We start from the raw sequence: 18,794 nt of genomic DNA, 5'->3' as shown, positions 1-18,794 counted from the left end.
AGAGTGAAAAAAAATTCTAGAAACAAAAGATTTTAATCTCTTACCATCCAGCTGACTGTTCTCGTTGATGCCTTAAGTTTAGCTTTCATATTTTCCAGATCCTGTACTGCATTAGTATAAAACTCTGAACTTCATATAAAGTGTCAGCAAGTTCTCCTCACAGTTTAGTTAGACAAAACAATCCTTTTCCAGCCTGAGAACCAAGGACACTGTTGCAGCTTCAGGCCCAAATATTACAAACAACAGCAAATGGAGGAGAGCAAACTGGAAGGATGGGAGTTCATAACCTGAAGCTGTAATTGGACAATTAACTCCAATATGGAAATGGACCAAAACTTATAAAAATGTGAAAACCCATGACCTGTCATCCATCTTGAGTGTAGCCTTGGCTGGGCTCTTTTACTGCACAGAGTGTATCCTTTGATAAATCCTGACTTTGTTCCTTTAACACTGTATAGCCTCTGTACTAGGAGATTCTCAAGGCATCATCAACACTGGCTCATACAAATAATGTCTTTCTCTTTTGCTTCTTGCCTCTTTATTTCAGCCATTAAGACTTGAGCATGAATCTGATTTGAGAAACATATACTGAAGCGAAGGCAGAATGAGGATTCAGACCTTCACCACGTAAATTTAAAGGCAAGTTCCCTGGGCAACCAGTAGGTTGCTAATTAATTTGTCTTCTTTTTCTCTTGTTTTCAGGAAAGCACTCTGCTTTGTAAGTAACTTATGCTTTCCAGTCTTTCTTCCTATCTCACTTAAGCAAAGCTATCCATGGAACTAGCATGAAGAAAACCTTTACCTTTTATGAGCTTTATCATACATGCAGGATCCTGATTGCTGAATTTGTGTTGAAGGAGCTTCTAAGAAACAAAGCAACTTGAAGAATTTTATGTGATATAATTTTTTTTAAAAAACATCTTTTACAACTTGAATGTCTTTCAAAAATCTCTAAGGGAGAAAAAGGAAAAAGAAAACAAAAATGGGAAAGGGAAAAGGGGGAAAAAAGGAAATGGAAAAGGAAAATTGAAAAGGGAAAAAAAGGAAAAGGAAAAAAGGTACTATTACTATTTATTTTCAAGGGCATGTGCTGTCCCAGATTAAATTTACGTCCCCCTGGATATAACATTTACAACAGGATTATTTTTCTAAGTGAATGGCAGCCCAAACCAGAACAGCATCCCAGTAAAATTTATTCAAGGGAAAAGAGGAGGGGAAACAAAAAAAAATAAAGCCAGACAAACAACCAGATAAACAAACATATCTACCTTTGCAGACTTCCATTCTATCTACATCTGTCTTGTTGTACTCCCACCAACTAGTTGTTATTGAGTGCTTTTCAATTGGCATTTATGACTGCCTCTAATGGCTTGCTTGTACATGAGGCTTGCATATCTTAACTAAATATTCAGTGATTTTTCCTTATTCTAATGTTCTTAATTAGATTTATGAACTCTTTACCATGTTTTATGTTGATGAGGGACTGAGAATAAAATCCCGAAATGCTCACTCTAATAAAATATCACAGCTAACCAACTTGTGCTATTGCATGTGTTATTTCAGTGAATAATGAGCTTTAAATAATGTTCTGAATATGTTACCAAGGATGCAATAAAGAAATATAGACTGGTGATCTATTACAATACATTAATAAATATACTGGTACATATAGTTCACTGTCCATAAGGGGTAATGGATCATGCAGTGAGAACAAGTCAAGGGATAAGGGGATTGAGACTTTTTGTTTTTAAAGCCTGGTATATGAATAACCATTTTCTATAAATTAAATTAGTATTTGCTATTTCTGTTGGGTTTTTTATCTTTTGTCTTTTTTTTTTTTTTAGTTCATTGAATTTGAAGCAAATTAATAAGGTGTAAAAGTGGGATGTAGTATAATATAACTTTTTCTTACATTTCAGATCTGGAGCTATTTATCTTCTTTTCCTATACTAGATATTGAAAATATTTAAACAACATAAACCATGGTGCTTTAATCTAATCAAATTGACAAAAAATCTTGCCAAAAAAACCTGCTACTTAGCAATAATTACAGGAAAGATTTCTATACCTATATATTTGTCCAGGATATGAAGGCTAAGATTGATTTTTATTAGCAGTTTCACATCAGTCCAGTGTGAGTTCTCTGGATACTAAGCCTGCTTCTGCACTGTGTAGATAATCATGCCTTCAATTCAGAGAAAAATATACATTTTTTTAGAATTATATCCAGAAGGAAAAAGTATTAATACAATCCTATTGACTTCATTAGCCCACAGAATAAACAAGAGCATATTCAACTGCCATTTTTACTTCTAAAATTCCTTGGTACTATAGGAGAAACCAGTAGACTTTGTTTTGTGGTGGTTTTGTGTGAGAAGGAAGTTGTATAATTCATTATTCTACCAAACAGAATAATTTTGTGAATGACTTCTATCATTCCTTCTTTCCTCTTTTATAGGACTCTTGCCGGCTTTACCAATGGACTTGAAGCACTCCAGTCATTCCACTGTCTCCACTGTGTATATATAATGATCTGTTCTTTCTGTCAGAGAACATTTTTCACTCTTTTCTGAATAGCTGAGTGGATTTTGAATGTTTACTAAGGCCCTGAATGTTCCTGAACCTGACACTGTGACTAAAATGGTCTTATGAAATGCAAGTGGCATACCAAGGGTAGCTGGCAAAAAAGCTTCCAAGAATTCCCTCCAGAATGCCACAAGAGTTCATATACACTTTTTGACTCACACTGATCCGTATACAGAGCAACAGGTGTCTTTTCAGTGTTGTGACTAACTTACAGAAATATGGTTTACCATTCACATACATCTCAAAAAATATACCTTTAAAATTTCAGAAAACTATATTCATGTGTATGTGAATGCCTATGCGTCTAGGGCACAAACCAAGACCAATATAAACCAAGTGGGTAATCTCAGCTCAAGGGCTCAGGTGTATGATATCCAAGTCCTACCTTCAGGTGCAAGTGTGATGCACCTTCAGGGGCATTTTTTACACAAATTTTGACTGAAAGCATGAGACAGTAAGTGGTCAAAGGCCACAAAAGACCATTCAGGTTAAAACAGAGACTCAGAGGGTGTTGAAATAGGGAAAGTTATGTCATAATTAAAAACCAAATGCACTAAAATAGAAAGCTAAAAATATCTAAGTAAAACTGAAAAAAAAAACCCCCTTGGCAACATAATATTGTTGAAGTACTCATAAAATCAATGGAACCCAATGTCTCCCTGAATGACTAAGAAAATAATAATTAATTATGTTTAGAATTATAGAATAGAATAATGGAAAAAGCCAGGTTAGATCTCTGGAGATTTAATTCAACTTCTCTTAAGGGAAGGGCCTTTGATCAAAGGTCCCGTGAAACAGAATTTCTGATTAAGTCAATTCCACTGAATCTCTGTGAAACCTATTCCAGCATTTTACTGTTCTCACAGCAAAAAGTTTTTCCACCTCCCTCCATAAATCAGGTCCTGCAAGCCTTTAAGCACCCTGCTTGGTGATCCTACTTTTTCAAAGGAAAAAAATTACGCTATGTAGCCAGCTAAAGCTGAATACAGTGTTCCAAGTGTATCCAAACAAATGCTGGCCAGGGTGGAATAATCACATCCCTTCATCTGCTGGCTATGTTGTTGCACACGGATCTCAGAAAACAGCTTGTCTTTATAATTACAAGATCATTCTGCAGATCTATGATAAATTTAATCTCCCTCAGGACTCAAAGGTCCCTCCAGCTAAGATGCACCTAAGCAAGGCAGACTCTGCCTGTTCTGCTCCTGTCATACTCATCAGGATTTTGAACTTATCAAATGTTATAGCTTCTGCATCTTCTGTTGGCCCAGACTTGTTTGTATTCTACTTGCAAAGTTTCTTTCCTCAGAGTAGTAGCGCTCCAAATGTCTGTGACCTGTGTGGGTGAAGGTATTTATCATGGTTAAAAATTATATTTAGTGTAGTTAATTTGTCACATATATCTCACACATAAAAATCTCTGAGACACTTTTAAAGGATTCTTAGCAAACTCTGAAATTTCCACAGGCAGGAAGATACAACTTGTGCTCTGTGCAGACCATGTGAAATAAGTTTAACTCTTTCCAGTTCCATTCAGAACCACACACTGGGAGTTCCTGATCCAGGCACCTCCTCTTTACCTCCTTGTTACACACAGCTATTTTTAACTTAAAGCCATGACATCATCCTCTGGTCCTTTCTCCTCCACAAACCTCACCCAGTGCTCCCCAGTTCAAACTGATCTCTGCTTCCAATTCCTATTCTGAGCCTGGGAGGTGGGAGGATGATGAGGATGATGAGGATATTAGATCTGTCAGCCCAAATATGTCTCTCTCTAACTTTTCATAACCCTCAGGTAAGAGCTGTGAGAAGTTCAGGGAATGTCACATTTCTGCCTGAATTTTTTCCTGGATTACATAAAAAAGCTACAACTTCTCTCTGTGGGTGTGCTAGCATGAAAATGCAGCCCAAAAAGCACACCCCAGAAGCATATAGGAACCATCTCCTTTCAAAATAAATAATTTGCAACTAGAAAATACATTTTAGTCAAATGTGTCACGATTTTGACAATTTCTTTTTTGTTTTTCCCAAATGGCATTACAAACCAAACAAGCACCACATGTTGAGAGCCACAATAAAATGTTTCATTTGAAAGTGTTAACTTGACTTCAAATTGCATGTAAAATGGACAGTTATTTCAAAATAAACTGCAATTTGGCACATCACAGTTGGACAGGCTCAAATGTCAAAAATGGTTTTACTAGCTGGATTTGCTTCTTAAACAAATTTAGAAATTCTTTCTGAGAGTGCTACTCTAAATTGGTTTCTAAAAAAGAAACTCAAAAGAACCACAAAACATTTTTTTTTCCCTAAGTTTTCAGTGATTTCAGCTCTGCCCCAATTTGGAATGAAAATAAATGTCAAAGATTGGAACATTAAAACATTGAGACAAGGATTTTTTTTTCCTGATCATCTCTAATATGTGTATATACCAAAAATATTCAAAGCAATAGTTTGTCATTTTGAAAACTCAAATGAACTATAATAATTCTTCAAAAATGAAGAATTCTTCAGATTTAATGCTTATGTATTCTTTTATATCATAAAAGGGGGGTTTCTTTGATTTTGTAGCTGTTGGCTGGAGTATGACCATCAATCGTTTTGCCAACGAAATCACAAGTTGTTCCTTCTGTTTTTCTATTAAGCACAGACATATAAATACAACTTTTTCAATCTGTGTTTCTTATATGAGGTCTGTCCTTCCCTCAAAACATCAACTCTGTACGTATATAACTCTTTATTTATATGTATATAATATTCAAGCATAAGTTTTTAAATTAATATTTTTAAATTTGTCTTTAAAAATTATGGAGGACTTATTAACAAAACCAAAATTTATTTAATTGTAAAAATTAGTCTTAATATATTATGTTAGCTATTCTTACATCCCAAATATCTGTGTCTACAGTGCATATCTGTTACTGCAACCTGCATAAATATCTAGAAAATAATGTATTTTCTCTGTTTACTTTTCCTTAGGATAAACAGCAAAACAGTAAAAAGAGGCTAAGACACAACAGGGGACGCAAAACAGACAAGCTGCAACAGCCTACATGGGAGAATATTACAGAATTACAGTTGTTGCAATGGCTACCAGCTGTGCATCTGGAATAAACAGGTTTGGAGCCCAGGAGTTTTTAATGCAGAGAAAAGTTTGCCTCAGATGCTTACTTCTTTACATTTTTATTTCAGTCTTTACTTACAATGTTTCAAAGAAGAATATCCCAAAACCCTCAGTTGTTTTTTGTTGTTGTTCTTGTTGACTGCTCTGTCAAAAGCTACAGGCAGGTAGAGGCATATTAAAATCTTTGTTACTAATACTTCAGTTCACTGCATTTGATCACTGAGGATTATCTGCTTGCTTGCTGCTTATTGTGCTGATTTGGCAATGGTAGGGAGAGAAAAATTTTAGATGCATGAGCTCTGCAATTGTCCTTTTACTTCTATTGATCCTTATAAAAACCACACAAACAAGGCATTTCACTGTGCCAGGTTTCACATGTTTTGACCTTAGAAGATGAAGAATTTTTCTGGGTTTTTATTTGAGGATATGTGTTTATGCACATGGACATCCCCACTGTTAAAGCATAACCTCCAGAGCACCATCTCTTTTATGCAGCAAAAGAGACTATGAACACTGAAAACAAGAGTTTTCAGTTAAATTGGTGTGTTCAGGAGTCTATCTTCATACACATGATAGCAACTGACAGTGCACTTGGATGGCATAATAACTGTAATTCTGTCATTTTATCACTTCTGAGGGCTTAACCTTGCATACCTGCTCTTGGTAGGTAATGGAAAAGAGTACAGAAAAACATAAATAGGAAAAAAAAAAAACACCAGCAAGGAAACCCAGAAATGTGATTGTGTTGTGTGTATGCTGACAGTCTCATGGCTCACACAGCCCTTGAGAACTTGAATAAAGTTGGGACAGGCTAGGAAGTAATTCTCTAAAAGACACACCTTTGTCAGTATCTTTTGACTTGCAGCACAATACTCATCCAGACTTTTACCTGTTCAGCAGGCACCTCCATTGTCACCTGAGTTTCACAACCAAGTTGTTTTTGCTGGGAAAATACAATGTTTCAGCAAAAATTCTGAATATCTAGAGCTTTTCCAGGTAGTACACAGGACAAATGTTCTAACCCAGGAATTTGGAAGCATCGAGTTTCCCTGGAGGTCCCTGTCCTTGAAAGCCAGCACAACAAAAGGTTGGGACAATTTATATTTTGACTACTTTGAAAAAGAATGAAAAACCCTAAACTCGAGTGTCCCTGTGTGTGAGCATATTCCAGTGCAGAAAACCTTTTGTGGATATTTTTTCCTCAGTAGAATTAGATCTATCCTGCACCTGATATGAACAAGATTATTACATCCTAAGATGTTATCACTATAACGATATTAAATCTAACATATTTTTTTAAACTAGAAAGCAAAAAAGTCATCAACAATTTCCTTAGTAATATTTTATCCATTTTCTCCAAATTTCCTCTCTCAGTCAAAGATGGTGAGTCTTTCAGGTCTATATCTTTTCAGAAGATGAGATAAGTCAAATTACATTGAATTTATCAGAATCAGATGATTTTTAAAGTTAGTCTCAAAGCAAGATTGGAAAACTAATACCTGGCTTCCACCCCAGGCTGACTACAGTGGCTGTGGTCTGCTCTCATTCTACAAGCCATTGGGTCTCTGTCCTCCAGCTGTTCTTGGTTATGGCTTCCAACTGTGTTCTTTGAAGCAATCTGTAAAAATAAGCATTCTTTAGCTTTTCCCTTTCTCTTTTTAAAGACTTGGACAACTCAGATAATTTCCTGGCATTCCTTAGTAGCCCTTTGTTTAATGAGAAGATCAGCTGGCTGTATAGCTTTTTTTTCAGTGTATACTGCCAGCTAATGGCAACTTTATTAGGTATCTGCAGTGAGATGATGAGCCACCTGGGAGTATTAACACCTGGATTTACAGTCACAATGGTAGAGCATATTGAAGTCCTTCACTACACTGAATTACTCAATAATAGCTTTTGGAAACATAAATAATCAAGAAGCATCATTTTTGAAGATAAAAGTCAGGAACATGTCTGGCTAATTGACCATGATGGAGTTATAATAGTGAAATACTGCACACTTTTGGAGTAAAGTTCTCTATCGTGCTGCCTCTAGCTGAAGCATTGAGGGCTGGCAACTCTGCAGAAGTTTATGGATAGTGACTCTTGCACACTGCTCCTGCCAATAAGATGCACATCAGATTTTTCATTGGTCTAATCTATTGCAATAAATTCTGGCTCTAACAAAAACAGAGATAATGTGAAACAGGAGGACTCCAAACAAGATTATCTCATGGAGAATGCCATCAAGATTGCTAATTCAGTTTGCATCAAAATTCAGGAAAGGTCAGATCCTCGTAGCAACAGAATGTTTCATCCTGTTTTTCTATATTCAGTTAAGAGAGAGTTGAAATTTATTTGTGTATTTCAATCATTTTAACTCCATCTGATTAAGAAAATGCTCTAAGTTACACAGATATAACTGCTGAAGGAGAGACTTAAGTGTGATTTTTGCAGCTTGGCTAAGTTGAGACATATATTTACTCAAGCTACTTCAGATGATTCAAGGCACTGGCAAAATACAAAATACAAAATACAAAAGTATAAAAGTCTCTGCCAATATATGACTGCATTTTAGTTCTAAATTGTACTTGCCTGTACAATGGTTTTCAAATGGAAGTTTCTGTTCTTTGCTTACTGTTGTTTTAACTTGGGTTTTTTTAGCTTTGGTTTGTTTGTTGTTTGGTTTTTTTTAATGGTGAATTCTTGCTTCCTTTTTTCTTTTTTTCTTTTTTTCTTTTCTTTTTTTTTTTGTTATTTTCATTTCCAAATGTTTCTCAGGATAAAAAAAAAGATGCAAAAATATTCTAATGCAATTTCTTCACCCATATAAATTATAAGCTTAACTGTCTTAAATTGTAAATCTTTCTAGGGAAAAAAATCCTGAATTTGGGGTTTGTTTCTGGTTTTGGTGGGAGCTTTTTGTTTGGTTGGTTTTTTGGGGTTTTGTTTGTTTGTTTTTTTAATTTTGTGTTCAATTTCTTCTTAATTTACTTTTTCTTTTTTCTGTAAAATTATAAAGTAGAAATAATCTTCCCTTTCTTTAACAACATCCAAATTTTCTATTGATATTTTTTTGCTAGCTACCAATATTTGGGGCACACAAAAAAATATAAAATTAAAACCCCATAACAGCAAAAGATATTTCAACTTCAGGGAGTGTAACAAGTTTCTCAACAAACCAACACTGGAGAATTTATTTCAGTAACAGTTTTCAATAGAAACCACAAGATTTTACTTGCTGCCTCTTGCAATTATCTGGTGAGGTACAGAATCACTTCTCTGCCTCTCCCCAACCCAATGAGTATTTAATTATTCATACAAAGTGAAACAGCTTCAACAGAACAAACGCAAGAAGCCCAGGCTGCAGTACCTCATAGTCTGGTGGTTCAGAGCTCAGTGTTGCAGGTTCCTGTTTCTCCTCCTCTGCACCAGGGAGGCAGAAGGCTTCAACTCAGGTGCTCACCATGCAGGTGACAGCCCCTGGTTCCAGGGCTCCCCATGTCTCCTGTGGCCCAGAATGTCCTCATCTCTCTGGGGCTCCCAGGCCCCTCCTGACCCTGCTGTGGGACTGAGCCCTGCAGATGAGACAGCAGCTCTGTCTCTTCACCACAAAATCTGACTTTGGTGCTGCTCATGTTCCTGGAAGCTCATTTATTATGCAACAAAGGCTCAATAAATTAAGTATGATTTGCTCTCCCTTTCTCCCCACAGCTTTTAAAATGCTGCCACTCATGCTGCCAGCATGTTTTGGAGCCACAGAAGGAATTCTGCCCTGTGAGGGTGGTGAAGAACTGGCAGAGGCTGCTGAGAGAAGAGTGGATGCCCCATCCATGGGAGTGTTTAAAACCAAGCTTTGTGGGGCTTGGAGCAGCCTGGGATAGTGCAAGGTGTCCCTGCTCATAGCAAGGAGGTTGTAACTTCAATCAGGGCTGAACAAGTTGCAGAGACCATTCCTAAAATGTTTGCATAAATTCATCCTCACCTTGCATGTTTTTGTTGCTGTTTTCTCTACACCTCCTTGGGTTATGAACTATGCCACATTCCCAGGAATCCCACATTGTCACCCAGTCCTGAATTCGAGTTTTACTGGAAACAGTCATAAAATATATGCCCTACAGTCCTAACACGTGGTATTTGAAATCATTACCTTGAACTGCATTGCATTGCATTGCAGTATTCTAGATTTATTTTCCAACAGGTCAGCAGCCCATTTAAGTTTCAATTTGACAACAAATGGACTCCACATGTATTGGCTGAGGCAAGAAAGACTAACTTATGGTGTGTTCCCCCATTTACATTGGAATTGTAAACCAGGTATGTCCCACTGGGGACTCAGCATTTGAATGAGGAAGTGTTGAATGGAATTTGAGGATGTGAGGATCAGATGCAGACTCAGGAGAAACCCAAACACGTGTGGGATGTTGTAGCACAGGCCAGGTTTGCAGCTGTAACCTTAGAAACTGGGGAAGCAAGCCATGGACATGTTGCTCTTTGGAGGAGAAAATTACAGCGGAGTGGTTATAGTAAACCTTGCATACTTTGTGAATAAAATAATTAAATAGCAATATTATACCAAATTGCTCACTAATTAGGCACACAAATTTAGTAAGTGCCAAACTAAGAATGTGCTTGAATTTCAGTTAACCACTTAGAGTGTTCAAAATTTTAAGTAAGGAAATGGACAGGAGAAAACGAAGTGGTGCAAAAATTCCTGAAAGGAACAGTCAATGAACTACAAAACACAGGGCATGAAGATTTTTAGAGTTGGTGCCATGATCTCCCTTTCTTGCTAACCAGTCAGATAAAAATTTGCTTAGACGAAGGCATCCCAATTTAGGCTCAAGGGACTTCAGCGTCTATTGGAATCAAGACAATCTAAAAACAGCTCTGTTCTGCTTTGAAAAGGTAAATGAACCTTCTGTGGAAAGCAGAAGTGTGAAAGGTTCAGAAGAAACCTATTACAAGCTTCAGCACACACTTGTGACAAGAATTGTGACTCTGTATTTGCAGAGCAGAGTCTCCCCAAGGGATACCAACTAATCTGAGACACTAAAACATTCACTTCATCTGTATAACTTCTTCCCTCAGATGGCTGTCTAATGTAATGTAATGCTGTTTCTAAAACAAATTAAGATTATTTTAGTATTCTTAAGTGCAGAGATGTTAAGTGTTGCTGGTCAGAATATATATATTTAGGTTAAATTGTACCCTACTATGTTATTTTGTAAAAACAGGAGAATCACATAAAAGCACATTGGTTGCAAGAAAATTTATTTCATAATAAATTTTATTTTTCAATTAAACCCTCCTTTTTTTTTTTTTTTTTTGAAAGAGAGTGATGGGTGCTTAAGTTCCTTTTGACATGAAACAAAACTCCAACTCGTTCATTAGGAAAATATATGTTCCAACACTTTTTCCTAAGTGGAAAAAGAGCAAGTTTCAAAACCTTGAAAGTTGCCTCAAAATGAAAGTGTCATCCTGTCGACAGCTCCAATTCTTTAAATTGTTTTTCCTGACACTTAGTAGAACTTCCAGTAAATCGAGTTCTTTGATCATATCTAAAGAATTATATGTCAAAATCGTGAAGCTCCTTGTTCACTTTCAGTCTCGCCGTCTTGCTAAATAAACCTCTGCAGCTTAAGTTTTTCATGTTGCTTAGTGCAGAGAACCAACACTGCAAAAATCAACATTGCAAATAGTTGAAGTGAAATCACGCTTCAGTTGCCACCAGAACTTCACGACGTATCCGTCTGCACACACGAGCACACACATTGGCATAAATGCACATCGATGTGCTCGCTGCCTAGGTGTAGTTACCACCCCTCCCCTGCTGCTGGTGCCAGCCAACACCACCCACCCGCTGAGTTGTGGGACAAATTTCTGCAGTTCTTTGATGAACAGTGCCTGCTGCAGGTCAGATCCTGGGCTGTTAGTCCTCCAGACTCCCCATCTTTCACAGACTCCAGAAGGGGTTCCCAGAAAATGAATTAAGGGATTTTTTTTAAGAGTTGAACAAGCAGAGCCATTTGCAAAAGCCAAATGCTTAAGAAAAACTAAACAACTGTAAGAAAAATTACAAAGTCTTGCTTTTTGAAAGGAATTATTCCAATTAAGCAGAATCTATTTAAAATGTTTTCTTTAAGACAGTATTCTCCTCTGATCTAAAAGCCCAGGAGTAAGAGGATGACAAAGACAAGGCACTTGGTGAGATTTCAGACTTCTGGGTGAAGCTGCTCCTAGGTTTTTCACTAGTGCCAAAGATTTCCCAAACTCAGCAAGATAGAAGAGCATTGCTGTTTTTTAATATACATAGCATTTAAACTAAAAAGATGACAAAATTATATGTTTTAATGCCAAAAATGCAAATTCAGTTTTAAAACCTCTTTTTAATAGAAATGACAAAAAGCACTGGCATCTCAATGGTTGTATTTTTACTTTCCTGTTTTGTGGGTCGGTTTTTTTTGTTTGTTTGGGTTTTTTTTTGTTTTGTTTTGTTTTTTGGTTTTTTTTGGTTTTTTTTTTTATTCTGTGATACTAAGTTTGAGATTAGCATTAATATCTTGCTAGTTTTGTCATGAAACTTCATCTTAGGGCTGTGGTTTTTTTATCATCTCTTATCTATCCTCTGGATTCCTTACTTAGAGTTTGTCTGGTATAAATTTTTACTCCTTTTTTCTTTAACATCAGTTAATCATCTGTACCTCTACTGTAGAACAAATAAAGGAGACACTACTGCAAAAAAATTCTTCCTATTAGGGCCTGGTAAAGGCAGGGAATTTGTTTGTCATGTTTTCAGTGCTTAATTTTCATGTTCCCTATACAGAGCCAGAAGCAGAGGTAATTTTTGCTTTTGACTGCTTCTTCACATGTGGCACAGCTCTGAGAGAACATGCAAATCCTGCAGGCCCTTTGTTCCATCTACCTTTCAGATTCATAAACCATCATTTGCAGGAGTGGAGTGGCATATGCACTTTAGGCGTTTAGTTTCCATAGCATACCTGACCTTTCAAAAGGTGAATGGACATGCATATAGATCCTACTACAGACCTCAGACTGAAGCTCAGAAATGCTGTGGGAGCCAGCATCCTAACTGCAGAGGGATTTTTCCCTGCCATTTTTCTTTCTATGGAGTATGAGGTTAAATGAGTGCAAACTGACCACCTACATGCTTATAAGTTTCTATCAGGGTTTTCCCTCTATTCTCTCTAAAATATTTTAAACAAGCAACTGAACACTCTGGTTATTTAATCAGTGATAAAAACCCAGTATTTTAAAAATATATTATTATTTTTGTTGTTGTTATTCTTTATTATTATTATTATTATTATTAATTATAAATTAATAAAGTTTCATTAATCATAAATTTTTCCAGTGTCTACTTTCTCCAAGCCAGTATAAATCTGACTGGTTTCCCTCCAGAAAATGGCAGGGACTGCAGAATGCAAGATATTGTATGTCTTAATGCCAGAAGCATTCAGGCTTTTTATTTTTCCTTTTTCGTTTGTTTGTTTTAGGATATTTTTGATTGGTTTTAGTTTTTCTTTTGCTTTATGAAGAAAAACAAACAAAAAATTTGTAAATTTCTCACCAGTTCCAATATAGACATAAACAACCCATTCCATTCTTGTCTCACTGTTCCTGTCTTAAATCTGTGCAGTTGCAGATTTTTAAAAGAACAGTCAAGTGTAGCAGCACAGCCAAGGGAGTGATAAAGGAGAAAAAGAGAAAGAGATGTAATAAGACTTGGTTTGAAAACAAAGAGGAAAAAGAAATGCTTAGTCTAGCAGGTTAAAAGAAGGCTCAGTGAGGACAACTCCACCCGATTTGGTGCAAATAATATAGCTGACTAGCCTGCCACCTGATATGTGCCAACTTCCAACCTGTGTATCTCTTCGGAGCCATAATGCTTAGCACTGCCACTGAAAGAACCTTCAAATCTTTGGAACTTATTGATACAATTACCTTTGGGCTGCTGAGCTGAATGCAATGTCCATTGTTTGTCTGCAAACTTTGTCTGCAATTGCAAGAAAAAGAAAAGAAAGGACAATATTAATCTGTGCAGCATGTATTCTGTGGTACTCTTCCTCTTTGGATCCAGCTAAGCTAAGAAATTCATTTAACCTTTTAGTGTCAAGTTTGATGGACCCAAGGTGACACTGTGTTTTTTCATTGTGCAGTACAGTTTATGATTGCAATAAACCTGAAAGAAAAATTGATGTTGACAAAGATTATATATATGTTTTTCTTCTCCTCCTGCTGAGATGGAAAAGTGACAAGTGTCACTTTTAAAAAGCACTAGCCTCATGTACAATCTAAGGACAAGGTTTGTCATCAATCATGTCTTTTCATAAGTCTTCACTGATGAGTTTGACTTTGGACCTGCAATCTTTGAACCCTCTCTCAGCTTTTGTCCCAGAATCATAGATTCATTCATTCATTCATAGATTCATGGATTTTTAAGGCCAAAAAGGACAATTACAATCATCTTGTGTGAACACAGGCCACAGAGTTCAAGCTTTCATTCTTCCTCCCCCTACTTCTTTCACAAATGTTTTCACATTTTTCTTCTCTTGCACTCAGTTGCTTATTAAACTCATTGTGATGCTTAAACCTTGCTCTGAACTGCCTCTGCCTCCCCTTCTCTTTGTTTAGGATACATTCCTTCCATGAATCTCACTAACTCTTGCATAAAACTTGAAACCTGCTGTCATTAGTGGACTATCTTGAACTAAATATTCATCAGCAGATCTCTTGGAAAATGTGCATTTAATAGTGCTTTTTCTAGGAAAAAAAAAAAAAAACTTGAAAACTTTGTCTTAGTAAATATGCTGTAGTTAAAGATACCACTTCAACTCATACCCAAATCTGATTCTTCTCCAAGCCTCAGTCTCCCACTTCCCTTTTTTTCTCCTTCCATCTCTTATGTCTGTCTGAGTCTGCCTCTTTCCTGTGTCATAAAAGTTTTAATGCAAAGAACTTCTCAGTTCACAGGTAAAATAAATTGTCAATGTATTTCTAGTAACAGTAATAGCCTTTTATTCCCTCCACCCCTCATACAAAAAATTAATGGGATACACCAATCTGCCATTGTGTCCTTGACATGTAATTTGTTATAAATAATAATACAAATGATTACAGGGAAAACTACTACTGCTAGGAGTGCATCAGTTTTCCAGCATGGAGATAAATAAGACAGCTCTCTCTGTGGGTGACTCTGTCATCACGTTTTGTACTGGCGCTACCCAGCAGGCTTAACAACATGAGTCCTGTCATGGCTGGTCTCAAAGTTTCTTCAGAGAGAAGCTGGGGGGCTAAAGCCCTTTTGTAGAGAAAAATAACCAAAAGGAGTTAAAAATAAGTGGCTCTCCGATAGTCCTGTGTGTCGAATGTATTTAATTGCCCACAAGTCACATATCTTCCCTTCTCCACATTATTGCAAAACCTGCTGCATTCTTTGGTACGGCAGTTACTCAGGTTTTATCTTCTACAGAGACAAGCTGTAATTTCTTTTATAGGGAAAGGGGAAAAAAAAAGACTCATAACAGTGAAGGCAATTACAGGAGCAACAGTCAATGCCAGGAATAGGAGAAAGACTTGTGTTATTCAGGCAGAAACCTGGGAATAAAGAGTCCTGGAATGTACAGCAGTTCTGCCCCATACCAGTGTGGGCAATTCACTTAGGTTTGGCAGTAAACTAGAGAGATTTATACAGAAAATATTTTTTTCTAATCCATCTCCAAAACTTGAAACTGCTTTCATCTTCTTACTGGTAGTAATATCAGTTGTTGATACATCCAGATTGTTCATATTGTGTCCCCACTTAGACTTATTTAAATATAACCCTGTAAATAAGGATCAAGAACTAATTAGCTACCAGAACATTCTTTTGAATTTTAAGTTCGTTGTATGGTTTATTTAGTTTGTGGTTCAACACATGACTTTTTTTTTATGAAAATGTGGAGAAATTTGCCTCACCTCTTTGAAGAGCTGCCATAAGAAATATGTTATCGAATCTGAAGGCTTCAGCCTTCAGATTGGTTTTGACAAACCATAGAGATCACTGGAATGTGGAGTACCAGGCAGTTGAAGGTTACATTTTACACTTGTCCTGCTGATTTGGGTTATTTTTTTGCTAAAAGATTATCTTTTTTTGTGCTTCACAGCATCCTGGAAAGCATAACTCTGATTATCCTATAGTCTCTTATGAGTGGCTGAGATATGCTGTTCATAATGAATTGAAGCTTCAAGTGACACAATTTTTCAGCAACTGCATATCATTTGGTGCAATATGGAAACATAATCTGTTAGAGGATTTACATGGAATTGAGCAGAATCAGTGTCAGTTGCCTGGAAGGGTCAGTATGAAAAGGTAAACAACATGAAAATGTGCATTTCAGATTTAGTACAAAAAAAAGCTCACTCAAAAAATGATTAAAGAAATGTTTCATTCTAAATAAATATTTTTTGAATATTACATTCAATGGATTTTTTTAAAAAGTTTCATTCTTATTCATGACAAAAATATTAAATTGAGATAACTTTTATTTCCTCAGAAAAAGGAATTTCCTCATCTTATTATCTACCTTTTTATTGCTAAAAAGCCTCAAAGCATCCATTACGACAGCATTTATAAAAGTGTGGATAGTAGTAGAAGTTTACAATTTAAATAGGTTGTATTGGCAGGGTATGTTAACTGCCCCAAAAGTTCAAAGTCCAAACTTTTTTCCCCTGTGGAAAGGATATAATTGTGATCAAGGACAGGTACTTTCAAGGACAGTGCATCCTCCACTGCTCAAGCAGGTCTCCCATTTCCCACTCACATTCCCAGACACACATCCAATTATACAGGGAGAACATTATACTCTAGGTCCAGAAAGCAGCAAAAGCAAGAATGTATGGTTTTTAGTGAGGTTTACAAGAGCAATGTAAATACCTACAAGAGCAATGCAATATTCCCATTAAAAATGAGGCAAATATCTTGTGGGGAGCTAAAGGGTTGGTATAGTAAGGACATCAAATTAATGGCATTCATTAGCAGAGATAGAATATATATTTTTTAATTATTTAAATAAAATTGCTGTAAAAATGATTATGCATTTTGGCATACCAAATATTTGTGTTAATATCTCTCCCTAATGTTTCAAAAAACAAGTTGCACAATCAGAATCCCAAACTCTTTGTAAATATTAGGAGAAAGAGAATGGATTTTCTGAGGAATTGCTATGTATTCCCAGTTTGGGTCATATATAACAAGGAGCCATGGATGCTTAATCCTTCAGAAACATGGTGTTGAACTTAGTTATGCTATTTTGGTGCCTGTCTTTAGAACCTTATGTCAGAAAAAATCTTCATCTACTGTTATATGCAACTGCTGTTTATGCTCTTACTTCTAGTTTGATTTGCAGCATAAATAAGTTCTAAAATAAAGCTAGCATGGACTGACAAGCTTTATGATACTGTTTTAAATATTGCCGTGGAAAAGAAGACTTTGACACCAAAAGGAAAAAAACAGCCCCAAATCAACCACCTCCCAAATGTTAAATAAACAGACAATAGCTGTCAGTATTAGAAAGCTGTACCTCTGAATTGAATTCAACACATAAAATTATCAGGTTTCTATTCAGTTTTTAGGGATACCTTCTAATCATTTATTCATTTCTACTTACAGACCTGTTTCCTCTCAATTGACAGGGAATGGCTGTAAAAAGTTTAAAAAATCAGAGGCCTTTCCAAATGAACTTAAAAACTGAGCTGTGAATTGCAGGCTACAGATTGTTGTGAAATTTAGTTTTGATGACTAGATGGTCTGGCTGTACCCTTTTAGGACCTCTGAGCTATTGAAAAATATTAGAATAACACAACCAGACTATAAAGTACAAATGCTGTAAAGTATCCAAGACACACTTTAGTGCTGCCATGTAAAGGTGGGCTGTTCAAGCTTCCATCAGGAATGTTTCAGGAAAAAATGTTGTGGCTATGAGAACAGCATGCACAGTGTCCTTTCTCCAAGGAGCAGCTGCTGCACATATTGAGGTGGAACAAAAGAAAAAAAAATAGCTTTGTAACCTGACATTAGATATAGTGTAAATTTAACTATATGATTAATCTCCTTTATTTCTTATTTCCTTTTTTTCTTTATCCTCTGCAATTCATTCCTTGAAGTAAACAGCCGTTCCTTTTTTTTTCCTGTTTTCCCCATATTTTTTCATTTGTGTCATCCTTCAAAGCGAAGTAACCCCCTCCAGTTTAGTTTAGAAATAAATCAATATCTTTCAAAAGTGGAAGGCATGTGCACTCAATGAAAATAGCAAAAAGGCTTCACTGCGGACAAGTCGAATGTTAAAACTTAATAAAAATGGGATGAAAAGATTAGTGTGAAAAACAAGCTGCTGAAGTTTCTAAAATAAAAGAAGTAATAATAAAAAGTTTTTCATATCCATCAAAAGCAAGAAACTTGCCAGAGAGTTTATGGGATTTACAAATGACCAAGATGTAAAAGAATCATACAAGGAAGATAATGTCATAGCAGAAAAGAAAAATGAATTCTTCATATCCATGTTCCCCGTGAAGATGGGAAATTTGGTTGTTTCTCTGTGCTTGAATGTCAGTCTCAAAATGAAGTGTCAGCAGAGGAGATTTTAGACATATCGATAAAAAGTAACAAATCATCAGGACCAGATGGTATTTACCTAAGAGTCTGAAAGGAATTCAAATATATAATTACTGAGTTAACTTTGATTTAAACTCTACTGCTTCAGGATAAGAAGTAAGGGAATAAGGGGAAGAGGGAAGAGGGAACAGGAAAAGGGGAGGGGGAAAGGGGAAGGGGAAGGGGAAGGGGAGGGGAGGGGAGGGGAGGGGAGGGGAGGGGAGGGGAGGGGAGGGGAGGGGAGGGGAGGATTCATTGCTTGTAAATATGTCTTTTTCAATAACTGTAATAATATTCCATCATAATTCCATCTATTGTCAGTGTATTCAGTGTATAATATTGCATTATGATTGCATGCAGAAATGCTACTAGTATTTGTTGAGGTTTATGTGGAAAAAAAAAGATATTACATAATTTGGAAGTCCACCTTAAACATTTCATTTATATGGATTC

Source organism: Passer domesticus, chromosome Z (assembly GCF_036417665.1).
Source record: "Passer domesticus isolate bPasDom1 chromosome Z, bPasDom1.hap1, whole genome shotgun sequence".
NCBI lineage: Eukaryota > Metazoa > Chordata > Aves > Passeriformes > Passeridae > Passer > Passer domesticus.
Note: the sequence above shows the minus strand (reverse complement) of the source record.